The sequence below is a fragment of the Rhinolophus hipposideros genome (assembly GCF_964194185.1).
Source record: "Rhinolophus hipposideros genome assembly, chromosome: 4".
NCBI classification, from domain to species: Eukaryota; Metazoa; Chordata; class Mammalia; order Chiroptera; family Rhinolophidae; genus Rhinolophus; species Rhinolophus hipposideros.
This window is the reverse complement of record NC_138050.1, coordinates 77,137,829-77,150,080: the sequence shown is the minus strand read 5'-3', so window position 1 is coordinate 77,150,080 and position 12,252 is coordinate 77,137,829. Positions and strand designations below refer to the sequence as shown.

Here is a 12,252-nt window from a genome sequence, read left to right as displayed (position 1 = left end):
ATTACACTCCCTTGAAGATCACACAACTTTCAGCAGAGCTTTCTTGAAACAGAACAGAGCAGCAAATACACTCAACACTGTTGGACAATAATTTGGATTTCAAATTTATTTCTAACATACAACTTTTAAAAAATTGAAAAAGTAAATGTTTCTTTTTACAAGAAATTAAAAATTAACTTTCAATATCATTGCCTCCTAGCTGGTATTCTAATCTCTTTCCTCTCTCTTCCAGCACATCTTTAAAGCTTCTCTCATATTAATCTTATAACAACACCCACTTTTTTCCCATCTCTGATGAAGAGAATCTTCCTTCCAACAGTGCACAGACCACTACCTTTCCTGAGTGCCTAAAATCCATATTCTTTACTACTTTTCATAGTCTGGAGGGTTAGTACTTCAATACAGTTCCAGACTTTGCATAGCGAAAAGAGCTCCCGTTACAAGAGAGAGTGGAGATAGCAAAGGGTGCCTGTGTGGATAAAAGAATGTGTATTAATTAAATTTACTGCATTTAAATAGTATGTTAAGAAGGTCCGAGTTGATTTATTGAACTTTGACTAAGTTTCACTTAGTGCAGAGTTCTAGTCCAGAGACTTGCAATGAAATTCAGAAGAAGTAGAAATGATGATTTCCCTGGAGGAATTTATAGGAGTTATAATCAAGCTGTCCCCATTTAGGGCAGAAGATTATTTTATTAATGAACTAAATTCCATGACAATCAATTTAACCAAAATCTGATGGACTGATTTTTTTTTTCCCACTAAATTGTTCTTCTTAACAATTGATCCAGTATGCATTTCAGTGTGGTCAAAATAAGAAGTCATCCTGACCTTAATGTTTTGTGGCAAGATATCCCAGTCCCTTAGTAAAGATATTAATCCTATTTGATTAACATGTGGGCATATTTTAATATCATATATTTGAAACAAATAATTCAATATAATGTATTTACTTATTAAAGACTGTGAAAAAACTCTTATTTTTAGGATTAATTTATCTTAAGTTCAAAAATAAGAAAAACCAGAAGTAACTTCAGCATAGAGGGCTTACAACTACTTCATAAAATAATATATGTATAAAACCTAGCACTATGCTTAGTCCATAATTCAGTGACTGTTCATTACCTTCACAAGAAATGTGTGGTATTGATCTCTCCAGTGATTCTACCTATCTAGAAAATTATTCTGAATATTCGTCACACAAAAAGTTATTAATAATGGAAATGACATTAAAGAGACTTTGAACTTTCTAATTTCTTTTTATCTACATGAGGTTTCAGATGTAGTTATCTTACTGAGCATCACCTTGAAGTGTAATTTGTTGCTTATTTTTTTCTTCCCAGTTAGACTGTAATCTCTTTAGGGCAAAAATGATCTCTGCTTATTTAACACTATCTCTGCAGCCCTTAGACTTAGTCTCTGGAATAGTGTAATAATATTTTGTTGAATTAAATTGCGTGGAAGACCATCTGCCTTCCATTTTAGGAGCTCACAGATTATAGGAGAGACAATATTTAAAGAAATAATTCTAATCAAAGTAAATAAGCACTTTCATACATTTTCAGTATGAAAAGAGTTGTGCAAACAATACAGAGTTAGAGTTACAGAGGAATTCACTAAGAAAAAGACATGTGACTTGGATCTTGATGGATGATTGAGGCCATCCAGGTGGAAAGATGGGCAAGGTATTTATTCCAGGCTGAAGGAATAGATTTGATTTTCAATAAATGAAAATGAAAAAAATCTCCTTTACCTTATTATCTTTCTCATCTAGCCAGAGTCACAAAATGTTGAATACATTTTTTTTTCAATCACATACAATTCAGAAGGATGCCAGCATGACCAGATGGATGGTTTTCAGATTCACACTTTAGAAACACATGGCACTTCTCTGAGGCAATTGTGTTCTGTTTCTTTTAAAATAGCAGAAAGCATATGGGGACATGATTGGATCTGTCAGCTACTATCAAAAGAATAGTGAAGCTTCTAAAATAAATTCAATCAAAACCTATAAAATGAAAAAATGTTATTGTATTTTGAAATTCTAAAGTCTTACATTTGTAGAATCATAGCCATTTCAAAAGAAAACAAAATCTACTTTTTCATGAAACCATAATCCATGCTATAGCTGCCAAATCTGAAACTACAAAGAGAGATGAGATCTGTGTAATGAGAGAATTTGGAAGAATTTCATTGATCAATTGTTAACGATATCTATTCCTCACCAGTTTTGCAAATTTCTTTTACTAAGAAAACAATGTGTAGAAAGAACAATTTGTATATTATCCGCCAATGTCTCTCTTCTTAAGCATTCAAACAAAAAACAAGTAGCATATCAAACTTATATGTTTGAAAATACCTGCTTTAAGTTACGTAGGAATTATAGCCGTCCATTGTTTGTGTGAAGGCCTCTCTATATATATCCTGTTGCCTTTAAGCAAGTGTGGAGGAGAATGTGTTCACATGAGTTGTAACCACGGTTCTTCCATGAATGAGTTTTATAAACAGATCAAATCTTCTTAATGCTAGACTTATAACCCTACCATACTCTATGTTTTCTATGGCAATTTATATTTCCCCAAATTATTATTTTGGGATTTGGATGATTAAACTTCAAGGAGAGTGATTTCATAGAGCTGAACCTAAGGAATTAAAGGAGCTTTAGATAGCAAACCTCTATGTTAAGAAAACATTTTTTTTCAAGGAGGATGACTTCCTTTGCCTTTTATCCATGCAGAGTCCTTGATCCCAGATAAAGTAAATGGTCTGCTGGTGGCTTTGAAGTCATCGGCTATCCTTCACTCATTCAGGAATGTGCATTACTCTTCTTGACCTCCACATGCATAGAGTTTTGCTCCCAAAATCTGTTACATTCTGATATAAATTTGTCAGTTATTAATTCTGGAATGGTGATAATGAAAATAATATCATCTGTTATTCTCATTTATTCACTCGTTTCATTAACATTTATTGACTTCTGGGATAGGTATTATAGGGACATTGAAAAATTAATTAGATATACGTTATGACTTCAAAGGGTTTATAGGCTTTTGAGGAAACTCAAATATACAAATAGCTATAACATAAGGACTAAAGTGACAAATTTCATAATAAAGGTATAAATGAAGTGTTATGGAAGGTCAGAAGAAAAACAGGTGGTCATAAATATTTAATATTCGTAGACATTTGGGTGATATTTATTTTTAGGGTATTCAAAAAAATTCTTTGACACAGTCAAATGTTTTAGTGAATGTCAGTATATCCAATGTGCACAACTAGCACGAGATTTTGTATTTCTACATGATACTAAATCGTTATCATTATCATCATCATCCCACCTCATTGGCAACTCCTTGCCACACTTTATCATAACTGCAGGCAAAAATAGTTTGTGATTAAAAGATGGAATGTACTTTATTTTTTATTTTTATAAATGAGATTGCCTGCAGTTCCAATACTATTTTTGTATATCTGAAATTCCAATAAAAGCTGTCTTTAAGTAAGTTTTTGATATTAGTTTCAACTTTAGAGGCCCAGTGTCCTCAGCATATTTTGTTACTAATTGTAAATTTAATTTACGTTTTCAAATTTACTTTTTTTAATTGCATTAGAAGCCAAAAAGCTCAAATCTGGTGTGCTAAGAAGCAGCCCAGCTCTTGCGTTAATATACCTTAAGAATATTGAAAGCCTGTTTATTCATTAATTTATTTGCATTACGGCAAATTAAGATGGTTACTAAAGCAGTGTTTAGTGGGAAAGAAGCAGAATTATTGCCAAAGGTGGTCCAAGATGGTAGTTAGATAGTGGGCTAGATAGTCTGGATAACAAAGTAAATAAGGAAAAAAAAGAATAAAGCCTCAAGGTCAGTACTCAAGATAATGAGAAGAGCAAAGTCTCATTTGGTGAACAGATTGAAAAAACAATTCAGAAAAGGGGGGTTTTGGAATTTCTTCACGTGCTGTGTGGTTCATGTTGCTTACGCAGGCATAGTTCTTGAAGAAGCTATGAGTTTGGATCTATCTTCTTTTAACTTATGAATAAATATAATCCAGACAATACTGCCACAATTACTTATATAATAAATATTAGTTATCACCCATGTCACTTCAATTTCGAACTCTTCACTATATTTCAGGAAATAATGAATGATCACCAAATATTAGAGCCAGGCTGAGCCAACTCTTATTCTTTAACCATGACGTCATAAAGATATCACCTCTATTTCCCAGGTTTCCAAATTAAATTATAGTGACTAGTGAATTTGCTAAATCAGGGGCCTTTACCAAAAAATAAAATTAGTATCAGATCAACGAAGACTTTACATCTAAATTCCAATATTAAATAAAACGTGCTCCACGGAAGACAGTAACTTTAAGTATATGCTTTGTTAGTAGAAAAAGGAGCATTTAAACCCCAAATTTCCAATGGCTGTGCCTAAAAAAAAACCCACAGAAAACAGTTCAGCCATGCATATTCATTCATAATATTTGTAAAACACAATATAACAAAGTAAATATATGCTAATAAATAAGCTTGTTTGCCACAAGTAATGCTTTAATTTTCTGAGAAATAGAGGAACTCACATTTAATAAACTTACTTTAATATCAAAGATTTCTTTGGGGCCGGCCCGGTGGCTCAGGCGGTTAGAGCTCCATGCTCCTAACTCCGAAGGCTGCTGGTTCGATTCCCACATGGGCCAGTGGGCTCTCAACAAGGTTGCTGGTTCAACTCCTCGACTCCCACAAGGGATGGTGGGCTCCATCCCCTGCAACTAAGGTTGATCACGGCACCTTGAGCTGAGCTGCCACTGAGCTCCCAGTGGCTCAGTTGGTTGGAGCGCGTCCTCTCAAACCCAAGGTTGCCGGTTCGACTCCCGTAAGGGATGTTGCGCTGTGCCCCCTGCAACTAGCAACGGCAACTGGACCTGGAGCTGAGCTGCGCCCTCCACAACTAAGACTGGAAGGACAACAACTTGAAGCTGAACGGCACCCTCCACAACTAAGATTGAACAACCACTTGACTTGGAAAAAAAGTCCTAGAAGTACATACACACTGTTCCACAATAAAGTCCTGTTGCCCTTCCCCCATAAAAAATCTTAAAAAAAAAAAAAAGATTTCTTTGCTAACCATTCTGTTGTTGAACAGTGTTGTCACATTCCACAGGTTTAAGCTCTCATCCTAAAACACAACCGGAAGCCATCTTTTCACTTCCAAGAATGTTGGCCTCTAGGTAGAAAAAAATAAAAAGCCTTTTTTTCATCAGCAAAACTAATACTAACTTCCAGGAAGATGGTTGAACATCTCCCTCCCTTCCTTCCACTAGAGCATCCCAATGTCACTTATGGGTTTTGCTGGAAAGTCACCTGCCAAGCTCCCTGCTGGTTATGGTTCCTGTACTGTGGTAAAGCCATGTATAACCAGCAGTGACTTCACTGTGCCTATACATCTCCCTCGTCTACAAGTTTGTCTCCTTCTCTGCTTCCAGATGGTTGCTGTATCTCCAGTATAATAGATTAGATTGCATTGAGTAGTGAAGGCAATTGGATTTCCCTTCCTGAATTGCAACTCCTTTGCAGGCCAAGTCTATTTCACTTTTTCGCCCCCAAAGATCCCTAAGACAGAGTCTTACATACTATAATTAAAGGGGAAGTGGGAGTATGGGGGACTCGTTAAATTCAACTAAATTGTTAATAACTCTGTTTTAAATAGCAGTCAACTGTAATGTTGGAATGTCATGTGGGAGAAAAAGCTGGCTTCCCACCCTCACCCCCCTACCAAGTCTCATGGTGTGAGTTTACTGAATTTCCCACACATCCTTGCAGCCTCAGGAAGCTGACTTTGTCTCGTGGGTGCAGAACCACTTTAATCCAGCCCAAGAAACTGAGGAGTAAAATTAAAAAATGTCAACGTATTACTTTACACTGAGAATTGTGCACAACCCTTTCTCAGCTCACATTTCTGACTTGGAGCATCTTTCCATCAGATTTAGCCTCTAACATGATACCAAACACTCAAATTGTGTTAGTAGCAAGACTAGCATTGATAGGAAGAGACACCGCATTACTATAATTTAAGTTTAAACTACGTGGTTTCCAGTAGCCCAACTAGTCTCAGGATTGTTTCCAAGGAGACAGTATCAATTAATGGTGTATAGAAAAAAAGATTTCCAAAGAAGGAAGAACTTTTATAGGAATTTAGAATTTACTCTCATTTGGTCTCTTTTTGCATAACTTTCTACCTAAATTAATGATATTTGTTTTTTCTTATTTGTTGCTTAACCGAGGTTTCATTCCATTTGAAGAAAAGCCTTGTAACGTTAGCATAAATAACCTGGAGAGAAGACATCTTTCTCAACATAATAATGACATATAGGAGGCTTTTGTTTTTAGACAAATGAAAAAGTATGAGAAGTGTTTTAAGCAGCCAGATAAGAAAAGCCTGCGGGGGGCTGTACCTTTGTGGAATGCATTTCTGTTACTGAATCTACTCAGTAACAGAGTACATCTTGGATCAAAGCATTTATGGTATCAAGCACATATGGTATCAAAGCACATAAACATTTTAAAATCTGCATGAATTATATTAAAATACATATGAAATACATAGACATAATTTTAATCACTGATTAAACCAAGTACATACCTAAACAAGATTCAATCAATTCCCTATCCTGAACAGGCTTGGTTTCAGCAACAAGTGAAAGGTATAGTTGTTAGAAGTCCTCCACGTTACCAAGACTTTAAGTCACCTTTAATAACAAGCTTGAAAAGCATTTTATTCACTACCCCACCACCTCCTAGTATTATAGTCATCAAATGATTTAAGTTTAAAACTTAACCAGAGGCCGGACAAACCTGTTCTACACCAGTTTCCAAGACAAGGACCTCACAGAAGCTATCTTTCTAAGACAAATGTTATTGACTGAATTGTGTCCCCCGAAACTCCATAGGCTTAAACCCTAATTTCCAATGTAACTGTATTTAGAGATAGGGCCTTTAGGAAGCAATTAAGGTTAAAAGAAGTCACCACCAAGGGCAGTCTATCCAGCCTTCTTGATCACCCCAACCTACATGTTTGCAAGACCAGCACACGCCGTATGCATTCATACAGCCATGCAAAGGAATACGGGTACTGCCCCTGGCCTGTTGTCCACAGCACACCTCCCCAGAAAACCACAAGCCATGCACATGGGCCTCCCAAACCCCACCGGTTAGACATGCCCAGTGCAGCCGCCACGTGCCCGCTGACAATCACAGCAGCCTTGACGTCCATTACCACACCAGTAAGAGTGACCCATTTACCACCTCTGATGGCAGAAGACTCAGGTATTGCTCTTCCCTCTGCATCGACAGCTATGGTCAAGACTGGCAAAAATGGCATCCAACCTGCAGTGTCAGATATTAAGTAAGCTCCTGTTGAAAACGGTTCTCTTTCTGGAGAATGCAGAACAGTGAAACCTTGAAGCCCAGTGTAGCCAAAGGGCTTACAGAGGCATTGAGGAAGGCTTTCCACCAGAATGATGTCTCAGCTTATGTGGATACTCTGGAGCATTTTCACAATGTCACAATGGGTTATTATGCTACCAAAGGGAGGCTGGTGTACTTGCCTGCCATAGTGATCAAAATGCTGGCTGTTTATGGAGTCTGCAATGTCACTGCAGATCTGAAGCAACATACCCCAAACGTGAAGTCGTTGGCAGTACTTGCCTCCCCATGGAATCTCTACCTGCAGGCTACTTCCAGCTGAAAACAGTGCTTCAGTCTGTGAGCCAGTCCGACAGCGTACTGTCCTGCAAGTTTGCTCATGCAATGGAACAGAAGGACTTCCGGGATGCAGAGAGGAAAGCTCCGAATATGAAAAGCAACCTGATGGCTTAGATTATGAGCATATCCAGTGCTTCCCAGACAGTCACCTTAGTGTACGTGATGGGCAGTCAGAGCTCTTTCTTCAATGGCATCGTCACCAACAGCCCCTTCCACCAGCTCTGGGCTGAGCTGGTGGGGTTCTACCTCATCTACCTGCTGCTCACCATTGCTGAATCGCTGGCATATCCCAACCTTGACATATCAGAAACAACCAGAAACTATTGGGTAATTACAGGGCTGCAGGGCATGGACAATTTCCTGGTGGGCCTGCACAGCCAGAGCTTCACCCAAGTCATGGAGCAGCACCTGGCCCAGCTGTTCATGATGTCCCAGCAACAAGGCCGGTGGTTTAAATGGGCCATCACCCTGGAAACTACACTGTGCAAATGGTAAAGATGCAGCAGGTGCCAGGACCCAAGGACCCAGAGGACCTGGCTTACTACAACCTGTACAAGGGGAAGCCTTTGCTGAGGACTGCAGCTGCCAAGATCTTGAGCATCATTGACTCCCAAAGGATGGCCTTGACCCTGCATCACGTTGCCTTTCTGCAAGCTGACCCCGTGGTGAAGAACCCAACTGACAACTTGTGGATCATTGCTGCAGTGCTGGTACCCATTAGCATGGTCATGGTCATCCTCATGACCATCATGGCCATGCTCTGCCGGAAGAACAAGAATGACTTCAAGTCAGACACCGTGATGAATGTGCCTCAGAGAAAAGCCCATGCAAGGCTTTGCTTATGCCAAACAACACCTGGGCCAGCAAGAGGCAGATGAGGAGGTCCACCCTGTGACCCAGGAGACAGTGATCCTCCCACTACCTGTTAGAGACGCTCCTGCCTTGCAGGAAAGGGATATCTCCCAGGATGGATGCACCATCAAGACGGCCAAGTCCACTGAAGCGAGAAAGAGCAGGTTGCCCAGTGAGAATGACTGTGTCATCAGTAACGAATCAGGGAAACCCACCTCAGGGAGGCACTCACCCCAGAATGTAATGGCACAGCAGAAAATGACAAAGGAAAAGGCAGGAAAGAGAAATATGCCAGCAAGTGAGGAAGAGGAAGTAGTTATTTTTGACAACTCTGGCAAGGCGGCTGCTGATCCCTTTGACACATCTTCTGCATCTGTGCAGATGATCGCTATAAAGCCCACTGCCCTCCCCGTGGTGCACCCCACCTCACACAGGTGCCAAGAGTCGGCAGTCCTCAGCGGTGAGGTGAACAAAGCCCGGAAGTGGAAGTTAGACATCGGTATTATCAGGACAAGCTGCGCCTCAAAGCCAGGAGGAAGGGATATTACGATTTCCCCATAGCAGACACAAACAAGGCTCAAACGGAAAGAAAAAAGATGTACGAGAAAGCCCAAAGGAAATCGAGCATGTATTGGATCCAGACCAAGAACTGTGTGCCCCTTTACTGAATCTAAACACAGGCAACAGACGATGAATCCTGTCTCCTGAAGTCGGCAGCCTCTGGATAGCCCAAGTCCAGGGGAAACAGAGACGGACCTTCTGGCGACTGGGCAGTGACCATGGAGTGAAATCATAACAGCGGATATGATGAACTCAGTAGAAACCACCGTCATGGGTTAGAATTCATTTGGCTTCTTTTAGCTCATAGCAATGCAAAGAAGTTGGATTTGTTCCTGATTCATAACTCCTCAATATGCCCTGGGAACAATGAGAAGTCCAACAGAGCGATTTGGTGATTTCATGTGATGAAGCACATGCTTATTTGCAGTGATGCCTCTAAACAGCGAAATTCTTCTAATGTCATCGAACTTCCCCAGATTTTGAATTACAGTTCAGTGCCTCCTGTCAAGTTTTGTTTACATCCTGTTATGTGTCCCTGCACCCCTGAGCTGCACTTGCCTGAAGATACTCTGCTGAGATACGCGTATTCCATTAGCTTCACCCAGCCACTGAATTTCAAATGGTCTTGAATATACTCTTAGGTCTTATGGAAAATGTTCCTTTCCCATTCTCCTACACTGTGTCTCTTACTACAAATAAAAAAATGTTCTGTAACAAGAAAAAAAAATCATAAGGGTGGAGCCCTAATCCAATAGGACCGGTGCCCTTGTAAGAAGGGACACCAGGGATGTACACACAGGGAGGGAAAGGTCACGTGAAGACACAGCAAGAAGGAAGGTGGCCATCTGCAAGCCAGAGAGGGGCCTCAGGAGAAACCAACCCTGCCAGCACCTTAATCTTAGACTTCCAGGCTCTAGAACTGTGAGAAAATAAGTTGCTGTTGTTTAAGACACCAGTCAGTTGTATTTTTTATGGCAGTCCTAGCAAAATAGTATAAAAAATGTAGCAGGGCTTGTTGAGGGATCTGCTCAACTTACACCTCCCCTTTTGCTAAGAACTATCCCCAAACAGAGTGGATCCCTAAAACTCCATACGTACTAAAGAACCATGGCCTCATGGTTACAGAGACTCAGATTTGTGGGGGATCCCCAGCTTATTTGGGGCCAATCATATTTTCTCTCCTGGGAGATTGAGACTGGGAATCAGAAGGGCTCATCAATCTCTAATAGGGCTTGAACTTGGGTGACATAAAGGGGAGTTGTGTTGTCCATGTACACAGAATATCCCACAGGTTGGAGATCCATCTGATACACAATGGGAACCGTTTTTTTCTTTTGTAGTGAGTACATACTAGGAGCTAGATACTGCTATAAGAGTTGTACATATATTAACTCATTTAATACAGTGACCTTCTGAGAGAGAGAGAGGTTTTGCAGATCAACAGACTCAGTCACAGAGAAGTTAAATAGTTTGCCTAAGATTCAACAGCTGGCAAGTGGTACAGTGAGTTTCAAGTCAGGCAGCTTGGCTCCAAAGTCCAAGTTTTTACCCACCATCTATCCTGCCTCTCCCTTTAAGAAGGGAAGGTAATGTAAAGTAGAGCATAGGGAATATAGACAATAATATTATAATAGGTATGTATAGTGTTGGGGGTACTAGACTTATCAGGGGGCTCACTCCATAAGTTATATAAATACCTAACCACTACACTGTACACCTGAAATTAATATAATATTGCATGTCAACTGTAATTAAAAAATAAAAATAAATGTACAAAAGAAGGGAAGGGAGGATGATGAGGAGGGAAAGAAGAAACTCATCCATTTTTTCAGAAGTCCCTTTATACTCACAGATTTAATAATAACCAATTCCATTATTTGCAATAAACATTGCAAGTCTATCATCTACAGAGACTTAAACCTTACCAGGGCCCAACTGAACCCTGTAATGTGGCAGTGCCAGCACAGTGCACCATGTGAATGACATGGCAGCCTCCCCTCATTTCATCCTCAGAGCAACTCTTTGGTCCTGAAGAACTCATTACTGTAAAACTTGTTTTTCCTTTGTGCAGTGACCATCAGCTCAACGACACAATTGGGTGGTATGAAAGGAGGCTGCATCTGCAATGTGCGTGTAGACATAAGAAAACTGTTACTGTGAATGAAAATGTGAGTCAGCAGAAACCCAGAAAGGAGCAGGCCGAAACATTTTGTACTTAGGAGTTTGGTAATTGAGATAGTTTCCAGACATATTCCTGGAATGTCCAGAGTCTTACTAAGGTTTATCTGATTAGTCAATTAGCTTTGAATGCTCAGTATTTGGAGTTCCTTCCTTCCACAAGAGATTTACTGCTTTTCACTGAAAGTTTGGCTAAATTTATATGTGGAAAACCCGAAGAGCCTTAAAATGTTCTCATTTTTTATTCATGTTATATTTGAAGTTTTACTAAAAAACAGAAAATTAAATGATAGAAATAGATCCAAGTATCCTTGTAAGATTAAATATATAGAATTCAATTTTAGAGATATGATAAAACTATATTAGGATGAATTTCTTTGGTCAGTTATTTTACTCACTAATTTTTTGGTTTTATGGTGAGGCTTCTAAATTAATGTTACAAAGGGACACTTACACAGTGCTTTTTTTTATAGCAATAAGTGACAAATCTATAAACTAAGAAATTTCTAATGATGAAAAATAGTAACTCAAATGTGTACAAATGTCAACATACTGAGTTTAGAAGTTAAAAAGAAAAAATGTTTTCTTTTTATGTTTCTTGCAGGGCACACTTCCCAAAACTAAAAGTCCCCATGAGTTAGGACAAAAAAGAGAGGTCTTTCACCTTCTTCTCTGAAAAAAACAAAAACAAAAAACAAATCTTAGGTTATTCTTTGCTTGGACTGTGAAAAATACCAAGTAAATCAACTTATAGATTTCATAGTTCAAGAGCCTGAGTAGATGTCTACTTGATGGAGCTGGAAGGAGGTGGACATACATAGAAAATGGAAGTGTTCTGATATGGTTTAAAGAAAGAAGAGGAAAAGGAAAGGTATTCTTGAGACCCAGAAAATAATTT

At 39.1% G+C, this 12,252-nt stretch overlaps 1 pseudogene across 1 annotated transcript in view; it reads left to right on the top strand.

Annotated features, from left to right (window-relative positions):
* The window catches only part of LOC308496906 (UPF0606 protein KIAA1549L-like), a 40,893-nt pseudogene extending 31,501 nt beyond the window's left edge, over positions 1 to 9,392 (top strand). The window contains exon 2 of the transcript in view: positions 7,034 to 9,392. The product of the transcript in view is annotated as a UPF0606 protein KIAA1549L-like (transcript). The remainder of the gene's footprint in view (positions 1 to 7,033) is intronic.
* The last annotated feature ends 2,860 nt before the right edge of the window (positions 9,393 to 12,252 follow it).